General features: G+C 36.1%; 1 protein-coding gene across 6 annotated transcripts in view; it reads right to left on the bottom strand.

Annotated features, from left to right (window-relative positions):
- The window catches only part of R3HCC1L (R3H domain and coiled-coil containing 1 like), an 86921-nt gene that overhangs the window by 34839 nt on the left and 28102 nt on the right, over nucleotides 1–23980 (bottom strand). The window contains exon 3 of one of the 6 annotated variants that reach the window (XM_027112247.1): nucleotides 433–541. The exons of 4 other annotated variants lie outside the window; for them this stretch is intronic. The gene's annotated coding sequence lies outside the window, so the exon portion shown is untranslated. The remainder of the gene's footprint in view (nucleotides 1–432; nucleotides 542–23980) is intronic. One more of the 6 variants, XM_027112250.1, reaches the window with a different exon arrangement.

Below are 23980 nucleotides of genomic sequence, written 5' to 3'. Positions count from 1 at the left end.
CCCCATTGCCCTTTAAAATTCAACATTTTAAACAATTTGGATGCAAACAATGAACACAGTGTTTATCGAATGTGAACCGACACAAAATCGACAGGATTAATAAATAACAAAAATGATTAAATTACAATTTAATATCATTTCTATAATCTGGAATGCTGTGCTGAAAGCAATATGAAGACTAGGAATGAATAAATACAAAGACCTGCTTTGGGTTAACAGAAAAAAAAAAGAATCAAGCAACACAGAATAAAATGTATAATTTGCACAGAAAAAAAAAAAAAAAGATCTGAAGGCTTTTACTTCATCTACAAAGTCAATAAAAGCCAAAAGATAGTGACGTGGATGTTTAGAAAGGCAACAGTCTTAGATTACAAAGTCTAGAAAATATACAACACAAGGTATGGTTAAAGGAACTAAAGGTATACTCCTTACCCAAAAAGGTCTAAATGGAAACATCCCAGCTACCTTTATACGTGAAGATTGGTTGCTCTACAGGATTGGTTGGTTCCATATTTCTTCAGAAGTCAGTTACCAGAACCAACTGGTAGAAATTAAAAGAAAACAAAGTTTACCTCAATATAAAAAAGAACTCTACTTTTAGAGTTCTCCAACGCCATTATCAGGTATTCTGTCTCTAGAATAATTTAAATACAATCTAGATGATGGACTAATACTAGAGAAAGAATTTCTATCTGTAAGGCAGATTGGTCTGGATTAATTTTAAGTGTTCTTCAAACTCTAAATTATGATTCTATTTGTCATACACAACAGACATATATGAAAGGCTTCAAATTTAAAATTATTTTGTGCTACAGCAAATGGCTTTTAAAACTCTACCTTCTTTTTTTCTTAGTTAATGTCTACATGTCATCAATGGTTATTTCAAAAGCTGAATAACAGTATAATAAATTTATATTATTATCTATTTCTTACCAAAGCACTGAATTCAATTATGCCCATCCAGCACTGTGCTGGTAAATGTTTAGCAACTGGCTTTCCAAGTGTAGTTTGGAGTATTATTTTCACTTACATCAATGATGTCACCAGTGTGAGTGATGTGACTTCTTTATGGAAGTGGATAATCATTTTTGAATGAAAGAATATATTCTCAATTTTTTGAGCTATGCACAATATAATAAATAGCTAAAGACATAGCACTTTTGTAAGTCAGCATTATTACCATTTCTCCATCACTTTAAGTCTAGACAATCAATAAGCAATAAATCAAACCGTGATTTATGGCATTTGCTGATCTCTGTGATGTAAATATTCCTACCGTGGCTAATTTCAAGCTACCAATGTGGTGTTATCAATGAACCTGGAGTTAGGAAAAGGACACACAGTAGCCTACCACGACACAGTATTTCAACCATAAAGGAACACTATACATAAATAACTTCAAGAGCACAGATCATAGTAAAATGAAATAATTAGGAAGTGATGAATTTTAAATATTTATTAACTTTTTATAAATGTCACTTATTTAATAATGAGCTATAATTTAATTTTTAATAATGGATAGGTTTAATAATCAGTTTGAAAAATTCCTAAACAGTTAGCTCTTACACCAGTAGAAGATGCTCCAATATACCACCACTGGCTGTTTTGTTAAAATCAGTATCCAAAAAGATCTACACACTGCATTGGTCTTTCATAGGTGCCTGTCGCACTGGCTTTGTTTTTGTTTTCCCATCTTGCCATTCATTTGTTAAAGAAACTGGGTTATATGTCCTTTAGAATTTCCCACATTTTCGAGTTTGCTCATTGTACTCTTTAGCATTAATAAGTTTTTATATATAATCTCTGTGCTTCCTAAAAAGTAGTGGTTGATCTAGAGTCTTGATAAAATTGGGGTTTAATTATTTTATAGCAAGAATATGTCATATATGGTGCTATGAACTTCCTACTGCATCACATCAGATAGCAATAATGTCTGATTATTTCCTTTTTGTAATAATACACATTGATCAGTGGGTTCAGGTCCATCAGCCTGAACCGTCCACTATAAAGTTTCCTCTCAGTCTTTTACCCAGTGGTTTTAATAGCTTTAGAGGAATACTGCCAAGATACACTATTTCATCAGGGTTTGCAAAATGATGACATTCTAATTCTGACATTCACTGTGCATTTGTTAGCTGGAATTCTTTTACAGTAAACTTTCCCTCATCAACTATTTTGTGATTCTGAGGTACAGTTTATATAGATAAGACAGAATATTTGATTATTTATTTACCAGTTTCTGAATGAATTGGTTCCATGACCAACATTTTGTTGTTGTTGATTTTAACAAAACCAAAAAACCTCACAGATTTTCACTTATTTTGTTTCAATCCAATGCAATAATGATTCCTCTTGAAGCTCAAACTATCTTTGGCCAATGGCAGCCCCTTCAGGGTCCTTTCTACACAAGCCCAAGTTATCCTTGATAGTTCCTTGCTTTGTAGTATGACAGCTTGTCATACTAGACCAGAGCTGGAATCAGCCACTTTTTTCAAGAAGCCCTAGTTCACTTTAGTGAAAAATAGTATTTTAACATGGGCACTACAGGAATTCACTGCTACTTGGTTAGTCACTGTGTCTAAGCCTTTTCAGATCTCACCGTCAATCTCACATTGATTTTTGCAATGACATGATAATGAAAATACATATTTCCATGCTTTCTTCATCTCATAAGTTATTGAGAAGTGTCTGCCAAATGTATATATATATATTTTTAATTACTTTTAAATTGATTTCCAACTTAATTACACTGTGGTATAAATGAGATCAAGTCTTCAAAATGTGTTGATTTTGTTTCATGGTCTAGTAAATGGTCAATTTTGGTAACTGTCTCATCTGTGCCTAAAAATAATGTGTAACAGCTAAATTTTGGTGTTCTGTGTATGTGTATTCATAAAATCAAGTTTATTAAAGTATTGTTCAAATCATACTATTTACTGTCTGTGCTTAATCACTGCAAAGTATGGATAAAATACCCACTGTGTTTGTGGATTTATTGATTTCTCTACGTTTGTATATTTATTTTTATATAATTTGTCAAAGTAATGTTATCAGATACTTACATTTAGGATTGTTCTGTCTTCCTGGTAAATTGTTACTTTTGCCATTATGAAGTGATCCCTTCTACTAGTGACCCTAAAGGGGATCCCTTCTATTGGCGGGGTTGGGGGGGGAACGACCCAAAAGTCTATTTTGTCTGAAAGTAATATAGCTATAGCAACTATATTACTTAGTTAGGTATCTCTTCTTATCCTTTTACTTTCAGACTTTCTGTGTCATCATGTTTCAGGTGTCTCTTGCAAACAGTATACAATCAAATTATGAATTATTTAATGTCTGTCAAATTGTCAATCAAATTTGACATTCTGTCAATGTCAAACTGTCAAATTTAGTCAATTAACATTATTGTGATAATAGATACATCTGGAAGTATTTCTACCTTTTTATTTTGTGCTTCCTTTCCATTTATCCTACTTTTTGTAGTTTTCTTCTTTTTCTGCTTTCTTTCAGGTTGATGGAGTTCTTCTACTGCTCAGAAAGCTCTATACTATATTCCTAGTCTGTTCTTTATCATTTTATCAATAACATGAGTACTTGTCTAAATATCTCAAGTTGATCATTATTTGTATCTGTCTCCTAGACAACTGTACAATGGTTTTATTTTACAATCCCTTCATATATACTCTTAGTTTTTGTCTGAAAATATCTTTACATTGCTCCCATTCTTTAATGGATTTTGACTTCTACTGTTACTGTTAAGAAATCTGTTGTCAGTTTGTCACTGATTTGTAAGTGGTCTCTCTTTCCTCTCTGATGATTCTCAAGATATTCTATTATGTGTATGGTGTTTTCAAGTGTGTACTATGTGTTTTAGTTTGTGTTTTGTATTATTTTTCTACTGGGATAACACTATGCTTTTGAATTTTACCAGTTCTATTTATTCAGGGCAGTATCTTCAGATCCATCTTCTAAACCACTAGTTTTCTCTTCACATTTGTCTATTTTGCATTCTATCCTATCCAATCAGTTTTTTTTTTAATTTTAATGACTAAAGTTTTATTATAGAAGTCCTATGTATCCTCTACCCTGCCTCTGTTCTCCCTGGCCTTATGTTTTTGATAGTTTTGTTGTTCTTCTATTTGTTTTCTTCTTTTATCTTTAATCATTTTTAACATTTCTATTTTATTATTTAATGTTCATTATTATAACTGTGGCATTTACTTTTAAATTAATTTTTAATTGGTTTTAATTATTTAATATTAAATATTTATTATTCAATAGTTCTACTTTGTGAAGTTCCTGAGGATTTAACTCTGCTGTCTCTTGCATCTCTGACTTTTACTTAAAGCACTGTCTTCTTTTGTTGGTGGTGGCGGTGCTGTAACTTTGGGTAGTGAGTTCAGCATCAATGAGCCTTTATCAGTGGGAATTCCATACAGCCAGACTATAAGTATTCCTCTATACAGTGATTCTTCATTAATGTGAATTTTTAACTTTGAAGTTTTCTGAATGATGCAGTAAATATAAATATGAAACACAAACCCAGATGAGAGTAAAACAGTAGCTATACAATCTCAGGAAACATTCCCCCCTCACTCAGAACCCAGGTGAGAACAGACAAGCGTCCTTATTTTCTTTCTATAACTCTGAATAATTTTTTTCCCCTAGTCTACTCTTTGAATGAGGGTATAACACTTTGAGATTCAAGGCTTTAAGTGGTGAACTCAGTTCCAACTCATCTCTCTCAGGCCCAATGCCTCCACTCTTATTTCCCACATGGCTATTAAAATCCAAGCCTCTTAGTTACCAAGAACGTCAACATTAGTAAAATAAAAAATAAATAAAAACTGTAAAGAAAATCTAAATAGGGGAACTGTCTTAAAATTACAGCCCATCCACATAATGGGTTGATATCCAAAACATAATACTAACTGAAACAAGAAAATTACAATCCAATTCATTTTTTTTGTTTGTTTGTTTTTGCACAAAAGTGCACCATCAAGTATAGGCTATGGTTCCCAGCCCAACGTTTGACTAGCCCTTATATCAGACAAACTACTTAATTTTATTGTGGCAGAAGTTACCACTTTAAGCCTTAGTTTACTCAAAGTATAAAATGAGGATAACAACAGACCTATATCATAGACACATTGAACAGATTAATTAAATGATGCACATATAGAAACTTGCTAGTCATGTTAAAAGTCTCAATAAAAGTTAGCTATTATTTAAATAGGCAGTTGAGTTCCTTAAGTTACAAGTTTACACAAGGAATCAAAAGTCCTTATAATACAATAATATTCAAAATGTGCCTTGATCACATATAAAATCCATTTCTACTTGACACTAACATCTACTGCAACTATATATCCTGGCTTTGCCCATCAATCTCTCACTAATAGTCTAATGTTGTAAGCATCCAATAATACAAAGTAAACACAATGCAATTCAATTGTAAAGTGAAAATACAAATATTGAAAAGAATGCAGGATTTCACGAAGTCTATAAAAATACTGAAGGAAGTACTCATCTCAGAGCAAAACCCTTGGGGAATGAAGTTCTGGCAGAATCAAACCAGTGAACAACTGAAGAAGGGAAAATCTAACAAGGATGATGACAGGACAGGAATCAAGAAAGGAAATGTCAAGGGCTAAAGAAAAATCTCTTGAGAAACTGTTAAAGCTCTCAACAGTTTTGGTAAAACTGAAGCTCTTGTCTAATCTGTATGATAAATACTAAGAAAATCAAAGTAAAGGATGCTATCAGACTATCACACAATTTTAGTGAAAAAAATTATACAAAGAAAGCATTTATATCATTCTTTGTTAATTCTAAGAATTAGCACAACTGTAATTACAACCTCAATTTTATTAAATATGTGGTAAAATAAACATTTTCATGTCAGAAAAAAAAAAAACCTAACAGGTTTTTTTTCATTAATAATTATGAAACTTTAGTCTCCATTTTAAATAGGTCCACTTTAAGACATATTTTCAAAGTACCAATTTTCTCATTTAACAAAGTTTTCTCATAAATATATATTCCTAAGGGGAGAAAGGCTATCATCTAAACTGTTAACAGTGGTTACATCTGGGAGAGCAGAAAATGAGAGAGGGAAAAGAATTAAGAATTACTATCTTTTTATACATTTACCTCAGTTTGTTTGAATTTGTTACAATAAATGTAGTTATTTTTGTAATTAAAAACAAAATCACTAAAATTTAAAGATATGCTATTGCTTTAGTATAAGAGGCCATTACCATAAATTGGTGTAGGAGAAAGCAAAGGTAATGAAAACTGACAAACAGATCTTTATTGGACAAAATTACTATAAGTAGGAAAATGATGAATGGAGAAAAGGGCAACTCTTTAATATACTTCATAGAATAATAAAACAAACAGCATAGAAATTACTTGACATTGGAAAGATAATCTCACAAATGTTGCAGAATGCTGAGCAACCTCTACTTTTTGGTCTAAGAATAATCTAGAACTACATTGTCCAATACACTAGCCACTATCCACATGCAGTTACTGAGCACTTGAAAAGTGGCCAGTCTAAATTAAGATGTGCTGTGCTTGTAAATATCTCTGGATTTCAATGATTTGGTATAGCAAATAAAAAGTAAAATGCCTCATTAATATTCTTAAATTGATTATATGTTTAATAATACTATTTTGTATATAATGGATTAAATAAAACACATTGAAAGTAATTCCATCTGTTTATTTTTATATTTTTTAATATGGCTACTAGAGAATTTAAAATTACATACGTGGCTCATATTTTTGGTCTGTGTTATATTTCTAATGGAACCGTTGCACTAGTCTAAGATCTTGCCATGTCCTTAATGCCACAAGAACACAGTCTGGCTTTTCCTCTTGTGTCTTGCCTGTTTCAGATTTTTTCACTTTCAGCAAAAAGGGAATGTACCAAACCAAGGAATCAACTAAAACATGAATGTATAGATAAGCTTATCTCGGTACAAACAATTTAATTTTTCCAAATTTCATAATGATAAAAAAATAAAGCATCAAAAGAAGTAAAGTCTACTTATATTTCATAAATCAGAAAATAAGACTGATTGGACATTCCCATGTGGTGAAATCTACCCTCAACAAATTTAGGAGCATTTTTTCATATATGTTTAAAACTGTGCAGGGTCTTAGATTTAGAATCATTTAACAACTGCCTTTGTTTTACTGGACTATCAAGAGCATTCACATTCTCACTGGTCTACTTAGAAGCGGGCAAAACTAAGAAACGCCAACATCCTTCAGTTCGGTAGCATATATGTGCATCTGTAAAGGAATAAAAGTATCCTAAAAGCAGATTTAGTACGTTTATAATTAAATGTAATATACAAAATATATTAAGTGACACACGTAAACCAATAGATTTCTGAGCACTAAAATATAATTATACACTTTTAACTTCTAGGCATCCCCTCAGAAGATTCACTGTCCTTCCCTCCCTAATTTCATAGTCTGGTGAATGGTATCACTATCAACCCAGCAGTTCAAGCCAGAAACCTGGAAGTCATTATCTATGACATTTCAATCAATTAACAAGCCCTGTTCATTCTACTTCTATACTGCTTCCCATGATTTTCTAAAATACAAGTCAGATTTGGTCATTTCCTTGTTCAAAACTCTTCAGTGGCTCTTAATCACGTACATAAAGTATCTTGCATAGCAGATTTGGCCCTACATGATCTAGCTCCATTGCCACACTAAAACTGCCTAGCTGCCCTCAGCGGGCTGTCTCAACTCCAGCCGCTCCTAATATCAGACTTTAGAGTCCACTGATTCCAACTCCTGATAGTACTAGAAACATGCCCAGCTGCCTTCTCACATCTCTGTGACTTAACACACATTATTTTCTCAGTCTGATGTCTGCCTGATACTCTCATACCTGCCCTTCAAATCTCACCTTAAAGGTTACCTCCTCTATAATTTCATCACTGACTCCCTGATATACTACGGTCCTGCCCATAAGTTCCCACTACATATCGTTACAAATATCTTCATTAAAACAATTATCATATTGCTTTACAGGTATGTGTTTGCATGTCTGGCTCTCTTCTAAACAGTAAGTTCCTTCAGTGTAGGGTTAGTGTCTTTTTGTCTCATAGCACTGCATTTGGCACTAAATAAATACTATCTGTTAAAACATGGCAAGTAAGACTTCTCAATAGGTGATGCTCTCCCAACCCCCAGTTGAGATTTGGGGTCCCATTCACTCCACAAACATTTATTGAATACCTAGTATGTGCTAAGTCCCCTCTTAGACATTGGGAACACAGCAATGAACAAAACAAAGTCTGGCCTCATGGAGCTTACACTGTAATGGTGGAGATAAAAAATAAGCATTTAAATATATATTATAATGTTTGACAGTGGTAAATGTGGTGGAGTGAAATGAAGGAGGGACAAGAATACAGAGTGATGGGTGTGTGGCTATTTTAGAAGGGAAGACCATATGGAAAAGTGGGGAAGACCACTCTGAGGATTTAATACCTGAGTTTATACTTGAGTTGAATCAGTGAGTCACAGAAATTATCTGGAAAAGAGAATTCCAGGAAAAAAAGAAGAGCAAGTACAAAAGCTATGAGGCAGGCCAAGCTTGAAATGTTCCCGGAATAACGGGAAACAAGTGCGGTAACAGAGTAAAAAGGGGCACCGAAGTTGGTAAGACAGCTAAGGGCCAGAACAAACAGGGACCTGCAGGCCAAGACAAGGTCTTTGGATTTTATTTTGAATGTGTGGGGAAATCACTGGAAGGTTTCAGCAAGAGAATGACAAGATCTCACTTAACCTTTGCTAAAGATCATTCTAGCAAAAATGTGAGGAATTGACAATAACGGATAAGAAATGAGGAGGAAAATCTGCAAGTCTAACAATAGACATGCAGCAAGTCTAGAGTAGTAACAAAGGAGGTCACAAGAAAAGGTTGGATTAATCATATATTCTGAAGGCAAAGCTAACAAAAACTTGGTGGTATGGTTCTATGGGATGTAACGGGAAGAGAGGAGTCACTTTGAGAGTTTCGGTCTGATCAACCTGGGTGATGACGGTTAAATTTACTAAGATAGGGAAGACTGGGGAAGGAAATAAGAAAAGAGGAATCAGGAGTTGTGACATGGACACTTTAAATTTGAATGCCTGTTGGACATTGTACAGTTGTTAAGGAAGCAACTGGAAATATAAGTCTGAAGCTCAGAGGAGGTGTAAGAATTGGAGATAAAAATTTGGAAGTCATCACCATAAAGATTCAAGCCAAGAACAGAAATAAAACTACCCAGGGAGTGACAGAGAGAGAAAAGGCTGGGGGAATTGAGTCATGGGGGAACTACAACTCTAGAGGTCAGGAAGGGGAGATGCAGCCAAGCACAGGAGATGGAGGAAGAAAATAGGAAGAAAACAGAAGCATGTAGTATCCCAGAAACCAAATGAAGGAAATTTCTTTAAAAGGCAAGAGTAATCATTTGCATTAAATGCTGAAAAGTCAAGTAGTAAGAACTGAGAATTTTCTATTGGATTTGACAGGATAGAGGTTGCTGGTGACACTGGAATAGTTTCAGTGGAGCTGGGGAGATAAACACCTGGAATGAGGTGAGGAAGAATGACCTCACTCACTGGAATGAGGTGAGGAAGAATGACCCAATAGGAAGGGAGAAACTGATGATGAAAATAGGAGATGCGGAGTTTAACTGTAATAAAGGCATATTTACAATAGTTTTTAAATCCTGTAACAAAAAGTTGGCAATTATAAGATTAGAAATTCTATCAATACCAGCTTTGTCATATTATTAGAAACACAAGGGGAGTATTAAATAGAATATGATACTCTGAATTGCTCAAATATTCACCTCAGGACAGTTAAGGTACCTTGAGCCTCAGTATTTCATATATAAATTAAGCTTACATACTCAACATCTTTCTTTAAAGTTTTTTTTTTTTGTGGTACGCGGGCCTCTCACTGTTGTGGCCGCTCCCGTTGCAGAGCGCGCAGGCTCAGCGGCCATGGCCCATGGGCCCAGCCGCTCCACGGCATGTGGGATCCTACCGGACCGGGGCACGATCCCGTGTCCCCTGCATCGGCAGGCGGACTCTCAACAACTGCGCCATCAGGGAAGCCCTTTAAAGTTATTTTTGCCTTAGCAAATTTCAGGATTTATTAAAGCCTACTGAAAATCAGTCCTTCAGGCATCTGAATTCAATCTAAGAAACACAAACAAATGAATTCTGCTTCTTTAGCAATGGCCACTATACACATACATACATTTTTGGAGTATGGGTAATCTTATGAATGTAGCAGTAAATATTCATTTACAAACTTTTAGAGAGTGTTCAGTGTTCTGCTGACAAAACTAGATTACAAAGTTCTTTTACTTGGTCACTATGGCCTGAAGACTCCAGGTAGGAAAACATGGGATTTCCTTAAACAGGCAACCCTTTCTTAAAGGATAATAGATGGCTCAAAGGTCTATAAAAGAGGGGAAATCTAGTTTTAAGAAAAAATTTAATGAAGTGTAAAGCTAACCAAAAAAAGTGATTTTTTTTCCCCTTAATACAAAAGCATCATGCAATAAACCTAAAAATAAATTTTAAAAAAATCTGTGTTGTCACTTTACAGAGATAACCACTATAAACACCTTACTATATGCTTCTGGATCTTTTTATATTTTTTAAAAAGCTTTGTGAATGAAACTGATCGGCTATGAGCACAGATTCCTGTATAGAAAGACTTTCTGAGCCAGTTTTTTTAAACTTTTTTCTGCACTCCAGTTAAAAACATTTCACATCATGACGCAGTACACACAGATTCACATATTTATACGTGACTGAAAAAAGTTTCATAAAATACATATTTACCCTTACTGTTCGCACTGCTCTTATTGTTTTTAATGTTTATTTATTTACTTATTTATTTTCTCATTAGTCATCCATTTTATACACATCAGTGTATACATGTCAATCCCAATGTCCCAATTCATCACACCACAACCCCTATCCCCGGCCGCTTTCCCTCCTTGGTGTCCATACGTTTGTTCTCTACATCTGTCTCAATTTCTGCTCTGCAAACCGGTTCATCTGTACCATTTTCTAGGTTCCACATATATGCGTTAATATATGATATTTGTTTTTCTCTTTCTGACTTAACTTCACTCTGTATGATAGTATCTAGATGCATCCACGTCTCTACAAATGATCCAATTTCGTTCCTTTTTATGGCTGAGTAATATTCCATTGTATATATGTACCACAACTTCTTTAGCCATTCGTCTATCCATGGACGTTTAGGTTGACCCATGACCTGGCTATTGTAAATAGTGCTGCAATGAACATTGGGGTACATGTGTCTTTTTGAATTATTGTTTTCTCTGGGTATATGCCCAGTAGTGGGATTGCTGGGTCATATGGTAATTCTATTTTTAGTTCTTTAAGGAACATCCATACTGTTCTAAATAGTGGCTGCATCAATTTACATTCCCACCAACAGGGCAAGAGGGTTCCCTTTTCTCCACTCCCTCTCCAGCATTTGTTGTTTGTAGATTTTCTGATGATGCCCATTCTAACTGGTGTGAGGTGATACCTCATTGTAGCTTTGGTTTGCATTTCTCTAATAATTAGTGATGTTGAGCAGCTTTTCATGTGCTTCTTGGCCATCTGGATGTCTTCTTTGGAGAAAAGTCTTCTTTGGAGAAATGTCTATTTAGGTCTTCTGCCCATTTTTGGATTGGGTTGTTTTTTTAATATTGAGCTGCATGAGCTGTTTATATATTTTGGAGATTAATCCTTTGTCTGATGATTCATTTGCAAATATTTTCTCCCATTCTCAGGGTTGTCTTTTCATCTTGTTTATGGTTTCCTTTGCTGTGCAAAAGCTTTTAAGTTTCATTAGTTCTCATTTGTTTATTTTTGTTTTTATTTCCATTACTCTAGGAGATGGATCAAAAAAGATCTTGCTGTGATTTATGTCAGAGTGTTCTTCCTATGTTTTCCTCTAGGAGTTTTATACTGCCCGGTCTTACATTTAGGTCTCTAATCCATTTTGAGTTTATTTTTGTGTATGGTGTTAGGGAGTGCTCTAATTTCATTCTTTTACATGTAGCTGTCCAGTTTTCCCAGCACCACTTATTGAAGAGACTGTCTTTTCTCCATTGTATATCCTTGCCTCCTTTGTCATAGATTAATTGACCATAGGTGTGTGGGTTTATCTCTGGGCTTTCTATCCTGTTCCATTGATCTATATTTCTGTTTTTGTGCCAGTACCATATTGTCTTGATGACTGTAGCTTTGTAGTATAGTATGAAGTCAGGGAGTCTGATTCCTCCAGCTCCGTTTTTTTCCCTCAAGACTGCTTTGGCTATTCGGGGTCTTTTGTGTCTCCATACAAATTTTAAGACTTCTTTGTTCTAGTTCTGTAAAAAAGGCCATTGGTAACTTGATAGGGATTGCACTGATTCACTAGATTGCTTTGGATAGTACAGTCCTTTCACAATATTGATTCTTCCAATCCAAGAACATGGTATATCTCTCCATCTGTTGGTATCATCTTTAATTTCTTTCATCAGAGTCTTATAGTTTTCTGCATACAGGTCTTTTGTCTCCCTAGGTGGGTTTATTCCTAGGTATTTTATTCTTTTTGTTGCAATGGTAAATGGGAGTGTTTCCTTAATTTCTCTTACAGATTTTTCATCATTAGTGTATAAGAATGCAAGAGATTTTCTGTGCATTAATTTTGTATTCCACAAGTTTACCAAACTCATTGATTAGCTCTAGTAGTTTTCTGGTGGCATCTTTAGGATTCTCTATGTATAATATCATGTCATCTGCAAACAGTGACAGTTTTAATTCTTCTTTTGCAATTTGTATTCCTTTTCTTTTTCTTCCCTGATTGCCAGGGCTAGGACTTCCAAAACTATGTTGAATAACAGTGGTGAGAGTGGACATCCTTGTCTTGTTCCTGATCTCAGAGGAAATGCTTTCAGTTTTTCACCATTGAAAATGATGTTTGCTGTGGGTTTGTCGTATATGGCCTTTATTATGTTGAGGTAGGTTCCCTCTGTGCCCACTTTCTGGAGAGTTTTTATCATAAATGGGTGTTGAATTTTGTCAAAAGCTTTTTCTGCATCTACTGAGATGATCATATGGTTTTTATTCTTCAATTTGTTAATGTGGTGTATCACATTGATTGATTTGCATATATTGAAGAATCCTTGCATCCCTGGGGTAAATCCCACTTGATCATGGTGTATGATCCTTTTAATGTGTTGTTGGATTCTGTTTGCTCGTATTCTGTTGAGGATTTTTGCATCTATATTCATCAGTGATATTGGTCTGTAATTTTCTTTTTTTGTAGTACCTTTTTCTGGTTTTGGTATCAGGGTGATGGTGGACTCACAGAATGAGTTTGGGAGTGTTCCTTACTGCAATTTTTTGGAAGAGTTTGAGAAGGATGGGTGTTAGCTCTTCTCTAAATGTTTGATAGAATTCACCTGTGAAGCCATATGGTCCTGGGCTTTTGTTTGCTGGAAGATTTTTAATCACAGTTTCAATTTCATTACTTGTGATTGGTCTGTTCATTTTTTCTATTTCTTCCTGGTTCAGTCTTGGAAGGTTATACCTTTCTAAGAATTTGTCCGTTTCCTCCAGGTTGTCCATTTTATTGGCATAGAGTTGCCTGTAGTGGTCTCTTAGGATGCTTTGTATTTCTGCAGTGTCTGTTGTAACTTCTCCTTTTTCATTTCTAATTTTATTGATCTGAGTCCTCTCCCTCTTTTTCTTGATGAATCTGGCTAATGGTTTATCAATTTTGTTTACCTTCTCAGAGAACCAGCTTTTAGTTTTATTGATCTTTGCTACTGTTTTATTTGTTTCTATTTCATTTTTCTGCTCTGTTCTTTATGATTTCTTTCCTTCTGCTAACTTTGGGTTTTGTTTGTTCTTCTTTCTCTAGTTCCTTTAAGGTGTAAGGATAGATTGTTTATTTGAGATTTTTCTTGTTTCTTGAGATAGGCTTGTAGAGCTATAAACTTCCCTCTTAGAACTGCTTTTGCTGCATCCCATAGGTTTTGGATCATTGCGCTTTCATTGTCATTTGTCTCTAAGTATTTTTTGATTTCCTCTTTGATTTCTTCAGTGATCTCTTGGTTATTTAGTAACGTATTGTTTAGCGTCTGTGTGTTTGTGTTTTGTTCGTTTTTTTTCCATGTAATTCATTTCTAATCTCATAGCGTTGTGGTCAGAAGAGATGCTTGATATGATTTCAATTTTCTTAAATTTACTGAGGCTTGATTTGTGACCCAAGATGTGATCCATCCTGGAGAATGTTCCGTGCGCATTTGAGAAGAAAGTGTAATCTGCTGGTTTTGGATGGAATGTCCTATAAATATCAGTTAAATCTATCTGGTCTATTGTGTCATTTAAAGCTTGTGTTTCCTTATTAATTTTCTGTCTGGATGATATGTCCATTGGTGTAAGTGAGGTGTTAAAGTCCCCCACTATTACTGTGTTACTGTCGATTTCCTCTTTTAGAGCTGTTAGCAGTTGCCTTATGTATTGAGGTGCTCCTATGTTGGGTGTATACATATTTATAATTGCTATATCTTCTTCTTGGATTGATCTCTTGATCATTACATAGTGTCCTTCCTTGTCTCTTGTAGCATTCATTTTAAAGTCTATTTTATCTGATATGAGTATTGATACTCCAGCTTTCTTTAGATTTCCATTTGCATGGAATTTCTTTTTCCATCCCCTCACTTTCAGTCTGTACGTGTCCCTAGGTCTGAAGTGGGTCTCTTGCAGACAGCATATATATGTGTCTTCTTTCTGTATCCATTCAGCGAGCCTGTGTCTTTTGGTTGGAGCATTTACCCATTCACGTTTAAGGTAATTATTGATACATATGTTCCTATGACCATTTTCTTAATTGTTTTGCGTTTGTTTTCGTAGGTCCTTTTCTTCTCTGTGTTTCCCACTTAGAGAAGTTCCTTAAGCATTTGTTGTAGAGCTGAATTCTCTTAGCTTTTTCTTGTCTGTAAAGCTTTTGATTTCTCCATCGAATCTGAATAAGATCCTTGCTGGGTAGAGTAATCTTGGTTGTAGGTTCCCTTTCATCACTTTAAGTATACCATGCCACTCCCTTCTGGCTTGTAGAGTTTCTGCTGAGAAATCAGCTGTTAACCTTATGGGAGTTCCCTTGTATGTTATTTGTCATTTTTCCCTTGCTGCTTTCAATAATTTTTCTTTGTCCTTAAGTTTTGTCAATTTGATTACTATGTGTCTTAGTATGTTTCTCCTTGGGTTTATCCTGTATGGGACTCTCTGCACTTCCTGGACTTGGGTGGCTATTTCCTTTCCCATGTTAGGGAAGTTTTCAACTATAATCTCTTCAAATATTTTCTTGGGTCCTTTCTCCCTCTCTTCTCCTTCTGGGACCCCTATAATGCAAATGTTGTTGCGTTTAATGTTGTTCCAGAGGTCTCTTAGGCTGTCTTCATTTCTTTTCATTCTTTTTTCTTTATTCTGTTCCACAGCAGTGAATTCCACCATTCTCTCTTCCAGGTCACTTATCCGTTCTTCTGCCTCAGTTATTCTGCTATTGATTCCTTCTAGTGTAGTTTTCATTTCAGTTATTGTATTGTTCATCTCTGTTTGTTTGTTCTTTAATTCTTCTAGGTCTTTGTTAAACATTTCTTGCATCTTCTTGATCTTTGCCTCCATTCTTTCTCTGAGGCCCTGGATCATCTTCACTATCATTATTCTGAATTCTTTTTCTGGAAGATTACCTATCTCCATTACATTTAGTTGTTTTTCTGGGGTTTTGTCTTGTTCCTTCATCTGGTACATAGCCCTCTGCCTTTTCATCTTGTCTATCTTTCTGTAAATGTGTTTTCTGTTCCACAGGCTCCAGGATTGTAGTTCTTCTTGCTTCTGCTGTCTGCCCTCTGGTGGATGAGGCTATCTAAGAGGCTTGTGCAAGTTTCCTGATGGGAGGGACTGGTGGTAGGTAGAGCTGGCTGTTGCTCTGGTGGGCAGAGCTCAGTAAAACTTTAATCTGCTTCTCTGCTGATGGGTGGGGCTGGGCTCCCTCCGTGTTGCTCGTTTGGCCTTAGGCGACCCAACACTGGAGCGTACCCGGGCTCTTTGGTGGGGCTAATGGCAGACTCTGGGAGGGCTCATGCCAAGGAGTACTTCCCAAAACTTCTGCTGCCGGTGTCCTTGTCCCTTGGTGAGCCACAGCTGCCCCCCGCCTCTGCAAAAGGCCCTCCAACACTAGCAAGTAGGTCTGGTTCAGTCTCCTATGGGGTCACTGCTCCTTCCCCGGGTCCCGATAGGAGACCACTACTTTGTGTGTGCCCTCCAAGAGTGGAGTCTCTGTTTCCCCCAGTCCTGCCAAAGTCCTGCAATGAAATCCCGCTAGCCTTCAAAGTCTGATTCTCTAGGAATTCCTCCTCCCGTTGCCAGACCCCCAGGTTGGGACACCTGACGTGTGGCTCAGAACCTTCACTCCAGTGGGTGGACTTCTGTGGTATAAATGTTCTCCAGTTTGTGAGTCACCCACCCAGCAGTTATGGGATTTGATTTTATTGTGATAGCGCCCCTCCTACCGTCTCATTGCAGCTTCTCCTTTGTCTTTGCATGTGGGGTATCTTTTTTGGTAAGTTCCAGTGTCTTCCTGTCAATGACTGTTCCCGCACTGCTCTTATTTTTTAAAATCTATTCCATTTCACTTTTTTAATTAAAAAAATATTTAGATTCTTATAACTTAAAATCAATTTATTCACTAAGTTGTTTCACTTGATTGAAAAACTATTCTAAAACAGCATATTCAATGTCAGAAATTTTCACAGCAGGGATAGAAAACATGCTCTATTTCAACTGAGTTGCAATTTTGGTTGTGGAGCAAGATAAAAGAAAAAGTAAAATATGAGTGAAAAATTAGCAGATTATATCACCTGACCAGAAGTCTTTAGTAAAATAATAAAATGAGGGATATACCCAATCTTTGCACACTTTCAAGTTCCAGCACTCCCAGTGTCAAGCACATTTCTACAAACAAGAAACCAAGAAATGTCCTCCCTTTGCAAAAGGGCTTCACTTAAAAAACAAAAAACAAAACCTGATCCAAACACAACAAAGAGACACTTGTGTGTGATATAATAACATGATAAATTATACTTGGACAGCAAAGAAATGGTTTCATATTTTTAAAACTATAAAATCTGTTAATGAACCACAATTGATTCTGCTGTAGTTTTCTTAATGCATCCTTCCATAAATGCACTTGCACTAGTTAATACAATGACATATTTCACACTTGAAAACACAAAATAATTTCTACATCCACTTGGTTTATTCTTCCATTCAAACCAGGTTTATAAAATATATGCTGTGATTTAAATTAACAGAATAAAGACAATAATGTGTGACATTAGTGAATCTAGGCCTTCTCTTTAACATACCTGGACTGAAGAGAAAAAAGGTTTTAAATCAGGTAAACATTCATTTAGAGGCCCTTACTCAAAGGTAAACAGATTCACTAATGGGAAGCAAATGAGGAGTCAAACAGCCCTATTCAAACTGCTAAACTGGCCACTTGTTGAGTGACACATCAAGGCCTTATTCATTGTGAAAGAATGTGTTCTCACCTCACAGACAACACAACTATATTATGACCTCAGTTTACTATTTTTTAGCAGAGTACAGGATTTTTATTGTCTCTGTCTCTTCACCACCTGTCACTTCTTGCCACTCTAAGCATTTTTATTTTTTTGAATCTAACAGGTACTGTAAATTCCAGCGTGTTCAAATTATATACAAAATAAGAATAAAAAGGCTTCTCAGTAAGGATCTGAGATGCTTCTTATTTGAGCAAAGTTTATGAACTTTAATATATGAACTTTATGATACCTATTTTGGCCACTTACCAAATCTTATGTAGCTTACTTGATGACATTCGAAATAGTTAACACCCTCACTGAAGCCTCCCAACAACCCTACAAAGTGAGATTATTACCAGTCCAATTCTACAGATGAGAAAATGAGGCATAGGATGTTAAATAATACGTCAAAGGCCAAGGACCTAGAAAGTGCCTGATTCTAATCTAGATAATATAACTCCAGCGTTTGTGCTCATAACTGCCTTACGGCAATATGAATACAACAGTGTTTAATGCCCTCCACTTTAATATCTTACAGTGCTCTGGGAAAGAAAAATATTAGGAATAACTGTATCAATCAGTTGATGTCTCAGAAATGAGAAACCTTAACCACCCTCCTTTCTCTTCAAAAGCTACTCCAAAAGACATAATGGAGCCATGGAAGTGAAAAGCCAGAGGAACACCAGTGGGTCAACAAAACTGATCAGCAAGTTTTCAGGGGTCTAACCTTGTCTAGGATTACACTGTGCCTGCCCTATAGTGAATCCAACCCCAATACTGCCCATTGCCATTTGAAGACCTACTTGCCTAGGATCGTTTTGGACTGTTCCTTTTGAGATACAGCCCTAAATGATCTCTGAATGCCTGCTGCATGCTGTAGATTTCAATAAATATTCTTTGAGAAAATATGGGCTAGGTATTTTCAACTCCCTACTGTCATACCAAACTGTTAGCTTGTCTGACTCCAATTATACCTTGAACTCCTTGAAAGTAAGAAATGCCTTATCATTTTTAAATCCTCAATGCACAACACCATTCCTCGCACATGGATGGCATTCAATAAATGTTTGGTAAAAAATGAGGATAAAAACAAATGTTCCTAACACAAAGTAATATCAACTCAGATATTTCTCCTTAACTTGAGACTGTGAATAGATGAAAGGTATGTGTATTCTTGATCAAAGTTAAGAATTCTTTACCGTTGTGTTTTTTTTTTTTAATTCAACTCATTAGCTATTTTCCTACTAATATAGACCCTTCTTAACTTGTATATGTGACACATGATATAAATATATTTACAGAAAGAGGCCTTATGTGCAAACTAATGGTGAGAGCAAAATCAAACTATAGCCAGATTAAAGGCCTGTCCCCTGTACCTGGTTCACTCTTGAAAACCACAATGTCCTGCCACCATTAAAGAAATGATGCTCTACATTTTTAAGTATTACCCATTTTTACAGGTAGATACAGAGACATATCCCAATCACAAGAAATACTGGAAAGCACTAAGACTATGAATATTTCGGAGATTATAAAAAATCTTATAGTATATTGGATCTTAAAAACTACAGAGTATTTGTCCTGCACTAAAGAAGTCAATGAGTGGAAGCACTGTGCTAAGTGCTCATATATTATCTCATTTAACCATCATAACAACTCCTTGAGGTATGTATAGTTATTATTACCATTTCACAGATAAGGTAACTAAACCTGTAGGTCACACAACTAGCATGTAGGAGCCATAAGTGAAACCAAGTTTTGACTGCTTCCAACTATGCCTCCCATAGTATATCCTCAACAAAACAACTCTGAATTTTCTGAATCATAGATGCCTAACTTTAACACTGTGCTAACATACCATGGTTACTGTTAACTTCATCACTTTGAGAAGTAAAATTGTTTACCTTTATGAGCTCCACACATACCGTCCCACCTTAACCACTGAAATCTTGAATCACAGGGGTGCTGTTTATCATTAACTTTCCCTTCTCTGAAAATTAGACTTTGTCCCTCCTATACCAGGAAAACACTGTTGGCACCCACCACACTGTTCTGTATAAAACTTGCCACAGCTATTAGTGGTGCTGGTCACTACCTTAGATAACTCTGGAGTCTTAGAAGACTTGAACTCTAACACAGTTTCTAAAATATCTACCACAATAAATGCTGAGTAAAAACGTCTGGGAAAAACAAGGAAATTATGTGATTAAATACAGTAAGTTTCTCTCTGCATGGACCAGCTCTTTGAGAAGATCAATTGTATGCTATTTTTGTTCCAAAAGAACAAGAAAGCCAGTTTGCAGATTTTATTTGTTTATATGCCAACAGGCTAAACATCAAAATTGAAGGTATCAAACTGCTTCTCTTTTTCTCAACACTCAAAAACGACCAGGGAAGAAAATTTTATTTGTCATGACTTAGATATGATTTAGATATTTTCCTTTTCCCCTTTTCTGACTTACTTTCACCCAAAATCTCATGCATGGGCCATGAATGGTGGTATTTATTAAAGCAAACCAAGGATCTTTTCTTCTACTCTCCCTCTCAAAAGAGGAAGAAGATTTGGAGGTTCTGCAGAAACATATCAAGACTTATGGATACACTTCAAGTCTTCCCTTGCCCTCACCCTCTACATTCAATCGACAAATTCCACTGATCTTCATACCTGCTTATCTCTTTAATCTGCCTAGTTTTCCCTATCCTTACGCTACCCCAAGGTAAACCAACACAAACAAATGCCTATATAGTATTTTTTTTTTTTCCAGTATGCGGGCCTCTCACTGTTGCGGCCTCTCCCGTTGCAGAGCACAGGCTCCGAACGCGCAGGCTCAGCGGCCATGGCTCATGGGCTCAGCCGCTCCGCGACATGTGGGTTCTTCCCGGACCGGGGCACGGGAAAAAAAAAAACAACAAATGAACAAAACAAACAAAATAAAAACCTAAAACTATAACACTACTAGAAGAAAATATGGGAGAAAAAATCTCTGTGACTCTGGGTTCAGCAAAGATTTCTTAAATACAACACAACAAGCATAATTCATAACATTTAAAAAAATTAATCAATAAACTGGACTTCAGAGAAATTAAGACCTTCTGCTCTTCAAAGACACTGTTAAAAGAGAATGAAAAGACAAACCACAAACGGAGAGAAAGTATTTGCAAACTGCATAAACGAGAAAGAACTTTTATCCAGAATACATACTGAACTCTTAAAACATAGTATCCAAAAACAAACAACAATTTGTTAATTTTTTTTTTTTTTTCTGCAGCACGCGGGTCTCTCACTGCTGTGGCCTCCCCATTGTGGAGCACAGGCTCCGGACATGCAGGCTCAGCGGCCATGGCTCACGGGCCCAGCCGCTCCGCGGCATGTGGGATCTTCCCGGACCGGGGCACGAACCCGTGTCCCCGGCATTGGCAGGTGGACTCCCAACCACTGCGCCACCAGGGAAGCCCACAAACAATTTGAACAATACTTCACCAAAGAAGATATAAAGATCAAAAAATGCTCAACATCATATATATCAGTAGGGAAATACAATTCCATTTATATGACTTCTGGAAAAGGCAAAACTTTAAGGACAGAAAATGTATCTGCAGTTGCCAGAAGCTCAGGTTCAAGTAAGGGGTTGACTACAAAGGGGCACAAGGGAATTTTTTGGATCGATGAACTGTTCTGTATATTAACTGTGTGGGAGTTATATGACTATGCTTTTGTCAAAATTCACAGAATGTACTCTAAGAAAAGTGAACTTCATATAAATTATATCTTAATTTTTTAAATGAAAAATAATCACATTCTCTAGAAATTCCTACCAAAACATAGCTGACCCCACTGACTCTTTAATTTTTGATTCTTGCCTTTAAAATATACCTATTTTATACAGTGAGTAAGCAGTGCAGCCTCAATGATGTTATATTAGCATGACTAAAGATCAATTTCGCTCAGGATTTCAGGCTACAGTCTTTCCTAATTTAATTGTGCAGTCATTACTTAAAACTTCCATTGTCTTCTCAACTTTGCATGAGTAAAAACTGTAAAACTTGGTCTCCTTTGACTGTCTATTATTTACTCCATATATAACCAAAACACAATTCTTTGCATTGCATTCAGGGAGCTATATAAATCTGGATATTCTGATTCTGAACAACCTTAGAAAAGAAGGGTGTATTCTAAGATACTCTGGCAATTCCAAATGACATTGGCACATGAATATATAATAATTTTTTCTAAAACACCTTTTTTCATAATTCCTTGCTCAAAAACCTTAGTGATTCACTAGAGTCACTAAACTTAGCCAGCATTCAAGGCTCTCCATGATTTGGTGTCAATCTGCTGTTCCAGTCATATTTCTTCCACTCTCAGACACAAATCCTCCATTCTGTACCAAATGGCCTCATGATCTGTTCATTCCAAATTCTGAAATATCGTCCATGAATTATCTCAGCTTAAACACTCCTCGTTACTAGTCATTCAAAAGACTTACATCTTTATTTGAAGACACGCTGATTTCACCCTTCTGTGAATTCATGTACATTCATTACCTATGGTATTCATTTGTCATTATAAACAACCTTATATTCCTGTTTTACTTATGAATGTCATTCTCATACTCTATAATAGTTTCTTGAGGGCAGATACTGTTTCTCAAATGCTTCTTGTATTCTCAGGAACACAAAAGGTACTCAACAAATATTTAGAAAAAAAAATTAATGTGGAAGTTAATTTTAAATTAATTTTAAATCCCTTTAATTTCAGATTAATTTTAAATTAATTTAAAATACTTACACAACGTTCTGGAAAAGCTTACTTTATAGCTTGAGAGACTAAAGCTAGGGGCACTAGACTTTGCTCCCTGAGGTCTGCTGCTATATCACATTCATCTTCATATTTCCAGAGTTGAATACAATGTCTGACACATGGAAAACGCTCAAATATTTAAATATTTAACTAAATTTCACTTTCTAAGGCCACAAAGTAGGAAATGGAACCCTGGAGTTCTATCCCAATCCCCCCAAGATTATATTAGTGCCTTGAAATGTTCTCTAATTTCTCATATTTCTTCAGATTCTCCCTGAACAGACTACAAACATCAAAAAGACAAAACTGTGCTTTCTCCCCTCTTTAAAGCTCACAGAGCAATTACTACAGGACATGCACAGTAGGGCAGGCAATATTTCCATCAGATTTCTTAAAAGTAACAGAAAGGCAGCTTATATATATTTCTCTGCCCCATGAAAAAACATACCAGTTACTACTCTTCCTACTAGGAAGATTTATTTTTCATCATCTTTAGCACAAATTCTAGAATGCTATCTGCCAGCTCCCATGCCCCAATAAATATGCATCCACAAGCAATTATGGAGATAGATAGCTTATGGGGAGGGGGCACTCTTTGGTCAGGTCCCAATGCTGTCCCGTGGTTAGGTGGAAGGGTAAGTGGGGGTGGGGGGGGCGGCCTTGTGATAAATTACTGCCCACTCTGCTTAGGGGTATTTATCACAGCCCGCTGTCAGGTAAATCACTGGAAAAACACCTCTTCGGTAATTAATGTGAAGTGACGGATGGACAGCCCCTGGGCCCATTAATCAGGAACATCAGCAGCCTACTGAGATTATGAATGTCAGGATGCATAAACTGCCGGTGGATCAATAGGCCCAGGAACTCATCCAAGGCTCTCATTTCCGAGGCATCTCCGGTACATTAGGCTCCCTCGACCCCTCCCCCAATCTAAAATGAAAAGCAAGCCTTCAGAACAAAGGGCAAGAGCTGAGGTCTAAAGTGACCACTGCAAGAAAACAGTCAAGGAACGTGGCCATGGCTAGGGAAGTCACCAGGATAGGTAACATGAGCACAGAGCTATACTGACCAAGAGGCTCTCAGAAGTCTCAGTGCACTGGGAAAGCAGGAAGATAACAGTTAACATTCAATACTCAGAGTCTGATTATCTATTTTAGGGGTAATCCAGGTTCTTGCTTCTAATCTTTTACCATTTTTCCTGTCCACATTTTCCTTTCTTTCATATTGGCACCACTAATACAGAGTAGAGAGAAATAAGCAATTTCTGCTCTCTAACAACCTAGGTAAAAATTTCAATTTTAGAGGAAAAAGAATCTGTATAAAATAAAATCATTGAATTATCCCTGAATTTAATTTAGCCTCATCCTTCATTACCATGACGAACTGAGAATTGCCAGCAGAAGTACCCACAGTGTTTACAATTGAGAAAAAGGTGATCTTCCTGATTCATTAGCATTTACAAAGCCGCCTGCCAATATACGACATGGGTTAAAGGCTAAACTGTGTG

Source organism: Aethalodelphis obliquidens, unplaced genomic scaffold (assembly GCF_003676395.1).
Source record: "Aethalodelphis obliquidens isolate GAN/ISIS:26980383/991018 unplaced genomic scaffold, ASM367639v1 scaffold11, whole genome shotgun sequence".
Lineage (NCBI taxonomy): Eukaryota > Metazoa > Chordata > Mammalia > Artiodactyla > Delphinidae > Aethalodelphis > Aethalodelphis obliquidens.
This window is presented reverse-complemented; position numbering and strand designations above follow the sequence as displayed.